This window comes from Lactuca sativa, chromosome 9, assembly GCF_002870075.4.
Source record: "Lactuca sativa cultivar Salinas chromosome 9, Lsat_Salinas_v11, whole genome shotgun sequence".
NCBI lineage: Eukaryota > Viridiplantae > Streptophyta > Magnoliopsida > Asterales > Asteraceae > Lactuca > Lactuca sativa.
In genome coordinates, this window is record NC_056631.2 from 75,498,355 (window position 1) to 75,506,702 (window position 8,348).

General features: G+C 38.3%; 1 non-coding gene across 1 annotated transcript; it reads right to left on the reverse strand.

The window, feature by feature from the left end:
* Nucleotides 1-663: 663 nt before the first annotated feature.
* On the reverse strand, nucleotides 664-770 carry LOC111901810 (small nucleolar RNA R71). Its single transcript, XR_002853607.1, has one exon. It is a non-coding gene; the product is annotated as a small nucleolar RNA R71 (small nucleolar RNA).
* Nucleotides 771-8,348: the final 7,578 nt, after the last annotated feature.

Below are 8,348 nucleotides of genomic sequence, written 5' to 3' on the forward strand. Positions count from 1 at the left end.
TTGCAGGCATTACATGACCAGAGGATCCAACACACCCCTGGTTCCTTTACTTGAAGACCCAGAATCCGCAAAAGCTCTAATACACCTAAGAAATCACCTTTGAAGAGCTTGAAAACAGTTTTTGGGAAGAAAAAGAACAAGAAGGCAGGAGAGACCAGCAATCGAAAGAGTGAAGAAAGCAAATTAGAAAATATTGAAGATAAAGAAGCCGAGTTCGAATATGACTACGAATCCGAATACAAAGAAGAAAGTGACTTTGAAGGCGAATTAGCTAATCCCATGGCTAACATCGATGAAGTTCCCATGGGAAAATGGAAGAAGAGAATACGTGACGATACCGGGCCGAGACTTGTGCAACCCGCAATTCCCGCAACTACCACCTTTGAGCTTAAAGGTCACATACTTGCTCAACTAAAGGAGATCCCCTTCTACGGTAACGATCACGAAGATGCCTATAAACAATTGGATAAGGTCAACAATGTAGCTGATTATTTTAATGTTCCAAATGTGCCTCACGAAACCCAGTTGCTTTGTATGCTTCCCGTCACATTCAAAATTGCTTCAACGGATTGGCTCAAGTCACTCCCTCCCGTATCCATCACTACATGGGCTAAGATGAAAGAAGAATTTATTGACCAGCTTTGCCCACCATCGAAGATAGCCAAGTTGAAGAAAGTTATTGCCAACTTTGAACAATAAGTTGGAGAGTCCTTTTATGAGGCATGGGAGAGATACAAGGGCCTACTAAGGAACTACCCACATCATGAATTAAACAGTCAACAAGAAGTCTCCATTTTCTATGATGGAGTCAATGTAACAACTAGGCAGATCCTTGACTCGCAAGGACCCCTCGCAAAGAAGGCATCCCCGGTGATCAAAGAACTAATTGAAGAATTCTCTAAACACTCTATAGAATATCATGATCCAAGGCATGAAGTAGGTCGGGGGGTGGTAAACACTGTTAACAATAGCATGGCGGCAATGATGGCTAAACTAGAAAGTTTAGATCGGAGAATGACTAAGATGGACCAATACATCCATGCCATCCGAGTAGGGTGTGAGAATTGTAGAGGACCTCACCTCACTAAAGATTGTAATTTTGACAAAAATGGGAACCGGAAGGCCCAATTTTGCTATTCAAGTGGTGATAGATTTGATGATAATTGGCGAAAACCCAAGAAGGAATGGCTCCCGTATGATGAGTACAAAAAGGAAAAGGAGGAGAAATACAAGCAAAAAGAAAGGGGTTTCTATCAAAAGGAGGAACCGGTTATGAAAAAGAAAGTTGATTTGGAGGAAATTTTCACAAGGTTTGTAGCTGCGTCCGAGAAGAGGCATAATGATACCGATAATGAATTGAAGGAGCAACGAATAATGCTTAAAGATCATCAAGCTATGATAAAAGATCAAAAAAATTTGCTTAGGAATCAACAAGCCTCCATTCATAACATTGAAAAACAGATTGGTCAGCTTGCACAACAAATCAATCAAAGAACACTTGGTGAACTTCCTAGCAATACCGAACAAAATCCAAAAATGGCGCATCTAAATGTGATAACCACCAATTCTGACAAAATTTTCACTCCTTTGACCTCTATTCAGAAGAAACCCAGTAAGCTGCAAACAGAAGAGACAATTGAATGGAAATCGAGCAAACCTGACTCGACTCGCCCAGTCGGCATAATGGACTCAACGAGTCCGAGGTCTGATGAGAAAACATGTTCTCTTTTGAAACCTTATAGGCCCCAATTGCCATTTCTGATCCGAGCCATACCAGATGAGTAGATTCGACAGTATAGAAGATTTATGGAGCATGTGGGGACCCTCTAAGTGAACATTCCATTTGTTGAAACAATACATCATACACCCAAGTATGCAACTTTGCTTAAGATCCTCTTCACTACTAGACAAAATATGGAAGAAGTTGCTGAAGTATTGCTGAATGAGCTGCCAGAAAAGAGGGGTGATCCGAGAAGCATAACCGTGCCTTGCCAATTGGGGAACATCATGACTACACGAGCATTGACCGATTCGGGGGGCAAGTATTAACATTATGCCATATTCTTTCTTCCAAAAGTTGAACCTCCCGATTCTGAAACCTATTCACATGAAGATCCACTTGGCTGACAAGAGAATAATACATCTAATGGGAGTGTGTGAAGACCTTCTTATTAAGGTGGATAAGCTAATATTTCCGGTTGACTTCATAATATTGGATATGGAGGAGGATCTTAAAGTACCAATCATTCTTGGACGACCACTTTTGAATACCCCTTGTGCTTTGTTAGATATGAGTGAATCTACGCTAACATTAAGAGTAGGTGATGAATCGGTAATTTTTAAAGCTGAGCAAAAAGATACGCAAGAAGGGTCGAGAGAAGAAAAGGTTTCGCCACTAAATTTGGATGATGAATTGTTAGAAAAGGAGCTTGCATAATTGCAAGAAAGCAATCCAAATCAATTCTTTTTATCTTTGGAGGATACTTCTGATGCTAAGGAAGATGTAGTAGAAATAGAAAGGTTGATTAGGGAAGCTGATTATCAAGAAATCATAAGAAGTGTTCAAGGTTCCCCAACTCGCCGAGTCGTATCTGCTGACTCGACGTGTCCAGTCGAAAATTTTAAATCGGGGAAACTTTAACTCTACAGCCAATTAGTGCCCTTGCTAAATCAGATGCGCAACTTATGCATGATCCCTTTGAGAACCTTCTTGAGGAAAATGAGGATATTGAAGATGTTATCAATATTGGGAATGCACATTTGGCATTTCTAGAAGCAATCATGGGAGGTGATGATATTGTCCAAGAGAAGAATTAGGGAATTTCAAAAGATGTAAACCACCATTATCCAATTTAATCACAAATGCTAGATCAAGAAGAATTTTTGACCAAAAGAAAAAGGACCAAGCCCCATGCCATTGTCTCTACTATGTTCGAAGTGTTAACTTTCACAACACCAGATCCTTTAATTAACAAAAAGACAAGCAAGGAAGGAATGGAGAGGAACAAGCATGGTAAGGGGATGAAGCGTAAAGCTGAAGAGAGTGATGCGAAAAAGAGAATGGAAGACTTGAGGAAGGCTTATAAAAGGAAAATACATCTTTACAAAACAAAATACAAAGTACAAAGGTTGAAGAAGGAAAGCCTCATGGAGGAAGTAGCAGTAACATAAGCAAGATGGAGTCTAGCTAACGACTCCTTAAAAAGAAGCGCTTAACGGGAGGCAACCCGTCACTAGAGTTTGCTTTCTTTTACTTTTTTTAAGTTTTTTTTTCGTTTTTAGGATTTATCTATCTTCATTTTCTTTATTATCTAAAATGACTGCTTGAGAGTAAGCATGGTCTGAGTGTGGGGTGGGTTGAATATATTTTTAAGAAGGAATAAAAAAATATATCAAATTTTTCAAAATCGCGACCAGACTCGCCAAGTCGGACCCTGACTCGACGAGTCCGTTTATTTTACTGAAAAAAAAATTAAATAATAATTTTTACATATCAGTTAAATTAGGGTTTTTTACCCTAATTGGTAACCATTTCTCATTCAGCCAGCCGACACTCGACGTGCGCTCTCTCTCTCTCTCTCTCTCTCTCCCTCTCTCTATCTCTCTCAAGCAAGAAAGGTACTAAATTTCTTCTCTATTTCTATCCAAGCTTCAATTTTTAGGAGGTTGGAAGTGTTAATTAGGTAGAAAGCCCGTTTTTGATGTTTTAGAATTTCTAGGGTTTCGACTTTGACCTAATTAGAATGCTATGGATGAATTTTCTTATACTACTGTGCTCGAAATACATCCTTGGACAAACCCTTGCAATAAATTTTGATTTTTGTGGATGAAATTTGACAGACTCGTCAACAGACTCGCGCAGTTCGTCTGACTCGTTGAGTCGGTCTACAGACTCGGCGAGTCCTGTCTGAAGCAGTCCAGATTTTATTTTCTAATTGTTCGGTTCGTTTCTGGTTGTTTGTGTTACTTATTTATGCAGGAACATGTCTTTACGGGGTCAAAGCTCAAGAGGAAGCCAAGGGGATTTCCCTTGGTTGAATTTTCCACAAATCGATTTCAAATCTACGATGACTAAGTGGAAGAAGAAGCTTGCAGAAATCCGGAAAAAGGAGATTTGTGTTTCCAATGCGATTGATTGGGAATGGTTGGGAAGAGTTCTTTACGAAGAGGATTTGGCTCCTTATATAGTAAAGACGTTTGTGCATAATGGGGTGTCCATCACATGTGATGGATGGAGTCACATCTTTCGTATCCAGGAGTCGGTTTATCAAGAGTTGTGCTTGGAATTTTTCTCCATAATACATTTCCGGGGTGGGGATGATTACTATAACCCCGGGAATATTACTTTTTTTCTTGGGGGTGAGATTCGCAATTGTTCTATGGTGGAATTAGCTTGGAGGTTGGGAATTTATGACCAACAATTGATCCAGACGGCTGCATTTGGTACTTTTTGGAGCATTGCCATAAAGTATTCATGGATGGTGTCACAAGCACAAGTTGCTAGAACACCATTGCCAATAAGGTTTACATTCCCAAATCGGCTCAAGAGGGGAGCATACGATCACCTACGCACCATCTTATCCACCGCCTTATTTCAAGCACCATCAACCAAAGAAAAGATGATGACAAGGTTTCTAACCTTGATGTTTTTTTATCTTTGGAGCATCATAACACCCAACACCTTTTGCAACCTTCCATGGTGCATGGCTTCATATTTAGCTGAAGGGGCGGTCAAGGACCACAAAACTTCAAAAATTAATGGTGGCATGTTTGTGATGCGTTTAGCCCACTCTTATGGGTTGATGGCTCGTAGTGCGTCGAACTTAATGACAATGGTCCCGACCGCTCCCTTTAATCCTATTCTTTTTCGAAGGGATAGAATTATTGAGGATTATGGAGGGGGACACTATGCTATTCCACATGATGATGCTATGATTGGACCCGAGGAGCCAGGTAGGAGAGTAAGGCAAAGACGTGGGCAAGCACCTCCCGATTCACCAGTTAGTCCGGTGGAAGATGAAATACCCCCGGAGTGGTTTAATGTTGAAGGAAGACAATATCAAGATGATTTGGCAAGAGGCGTGAATTTTGCCAACCGGTCCTTCATCCAAATGTTTAACCACTTCAACATCCAACATGTGGATGGGAGCCGATTTCCTTGTATACCAACTTAGGAGGAGAGGATGAACGCAAGGCAAAGCGGAGCCGGTGGGAGAGGGGCAATGCATGATGATGATGAGGAGGAGGAAGGAGATGAAGATTGATTTGTTTTTATTTGTGTTTTGTGTTGAACAATTTGTTTTCGTTTTTATTTTGTTTGTTGGAACTTTTAGTAATTAGGATTTTAGTAGTTTATTTTCTCATGGGTTGCTTAGTGTCTTTTCAAAATTTGAAAAAGGGTTGCCTACAAAGAGTCTCGAGAGTAATAGGAGTTTCGAGTCTAAGCGAAAGAGAGAATGAAGTCCAAGTATCGAGTCCGGTCATGAGGAGCATTCAAATGAGTTTAATTACTGAAGGAAAATATTAAATCTAATATAATTCTGAAGTGGTAAGGATTTATCAAAAAGACTTGGAGCAAAAAACAGAAAATTTTCACCCAGTGACTGACTCGTCGAGTGCATACACTGCCTCGATGAGTCCAAGAGTGAAAACACGGATTCTGCACTTTCACGACTCAACTCTACGAGTATGATTACTTACTCGATGAGTTTCTACGAATTTCACCTCTTAGCTTCAGGCTTGACGATTATATTCCCACGGCAATTGGTTTTTATTAAGAAGATTAATTTCTGGAGATTTCCAAGAGTTTTTCCTGCGTTTTTGGAGCTGTTGTCACACGAGACGAATGACACCCAAGGCATGGACGAGTTGTTCCCATGTCCAAAGTCAGCTGAAGATTGAGCTTCAAAAGAAGAAGACTAACCTCGCCACAACTATCCCAGGGGAGTTTGTTCCAATTCCCTCTATATTTATTGTTCTTTATCATGCATAGTATGCAATGGCGACATTGCATAAATTAAGTGTGGGGTAGGGGGTTGGTTACATTAGTTAAAATTTTAGTTAAATTTTGAAAATGTTGAAATTTTTGCATTTTTGTATTAAAATTGCTAGGGTTAATTTAGAAAATTTTGGTAAAAGCAAGTAGGAATCATGCTAGTATTGTGTTTGATGATTGCATGAAGACCCAAATGTTTAGTTAAGTCTATACACATTATAATGCATTTGTGGCCTCCCTTTATTCTAGTGAAATCATGGAACAAAAACACAACCTCACTTAGTTTGAGGGATGCAATAAGTTTAGCATCGTTTACTAGAAATGTATCCAGGAAAATTATTATCTTTAGCCAATAAAGGTTGAAGTTGAGCGCCCCTGCTTAATCATGTAGGATTTGAGTGAAAAAAAAAGTGAGATACATGTGAAAAGAAAAAAAAAGAGAGAGAATTACAAGAAAAGTTGTAAGAATTTTGGAACAATCAAAGTAAGGATCAAAAGATCAAAATTCCGAAGATTCAAATAATTAAAGATACCAAAAACCAAAAGGTGGTGAATTCCAGGAAATTAAAGTCAAATTATCAAAGAAGTGAAGAATTCCAAAGAGCTTCATAGTGGTATCGAAAAATTGTAATTTTTTCTAGATTATATTTTCTTGGCTTGCTTGACCAAAAATACCTTGAGGTTAAAAAGTTTTCTGGGGATGGATTCGGAGGGATGCATAAAATGAGCTTGTTCAAAAGAAGTGGGCGAGTGTTTATGAAGGATTGTTAGTATTTAGAATTAGGGGGTCCTAAGGAAAAAAATTTAGACACAAATGCATGCGTTGTGGTCTTGGCATAATGGTTGGGTTTGATTGGGATTGTCGTATGTGATATTGGTGTGCTAAAATTCAGTTTTGCTTAGGGGCAAGCAAAAGTCAAGTGTGGGGTATTTTGATATGTGTATGTTTAGCCCTATATTTAGTATAGATTCTTATCATTATTCAGCTAATTATTTACATTTTATGGACAAAAGATACTTAATATTGTTCAAATTATATTTTCAATCCAAAAGAGAAGCTCGGAAGCAAAAGGAAGCAGGAGATACCATTGGAAGCTCGGGAGTGGAACAAAGAAGAAAAATGCCAAAAACAAGAAGGACTCAGCGAGTAGGGACGGCTACTCGACGAAATGTGTCGAAGATTCACGATCCTCTAGAAGTCCTTGACATACACCAATTTTAAGTGACGGACTCGCCGAGTAGGTCACTGGACTCGACGAGTCACCTCTGTTTCCAGAATAATATAAATAGGGACATGGAGATCAAAAATGGGGACTTCTCTGGAACCCTATGAGGCAAAAATATGATTGAAGGTGATGTTAGGTCATGAGAAGCAAAGGAATCAACCCTACATTCAATCTTGAAGAGAATTAAGGCAACTTTAGTGTATTCTTAGTAATCTTTTGATTTGAATCATGTTTAAACTCTATGATTTCGTTTTTGAGCTTAAGTTTACTTCATTTATGAACTAAACCCTTATTCTTCTGTTTGGGTAAGACAAATTTGAGACTATGGCTTGATTAATGGTAGGATTAACTTTAAATTGGTGATTTTGTTAAATTAAGCTTATTAAAGATCCTTATGCATTAACCATAACTTTTTTCTGTTAATAGGAAGGCAATTAGGCTGCATGAACATCTCTTAATTGTTTACCTCATGTGATTTATGTGAAGACTTTATTATGTGCCTAGGATTAGTGAATGTGAAACTACGATTAATTAGAGAATAGGTAAGTTAATGTGTGAGCTTGTTTGATAAACCAACAACAAGAGGCTAATTGAATAATTAATAAGTCTTATTTAACCCGAATAAATAACCTAGAGAATTAATTAATTTAGACAACTGGACACTGCTTGAATTAGTTTATTTTCTAAGGATTAGAGATAGCGAATGTGAACCTAATCACTTGAATCGGGAGCCAATGTAAAGTTAATCCATTGTACTATTACCATTAAATCAACCATAGGATCAATTGAGTCGAACCTAAACAGAAGTCCCCTTAATTATTGAATTTAGTGGTAATAACTTGTTTTAGTTGCTAGTTAGTTAAATTGTGTGTTAGTTAGTTTAGTTAAGTTTTCTAGTCTTGCAAAACTAGAGAAAACGTTTCCATTTATAACTTGTTTTAGATAAATATTTGTTATTAGTTTAAATTTTCCATTCCCTGAGTTCGATACCCTACTTATCTAGCAACACCACAATTGACAGGTCCTCTGCCTTTGTGTGTTGATTTTATAATTTAAAGTAGGTTTAAAACTAGTTGAGTTTACACACATCAGAAAGACCAGGATGTGGCCCTTGGCATCTGTATGAA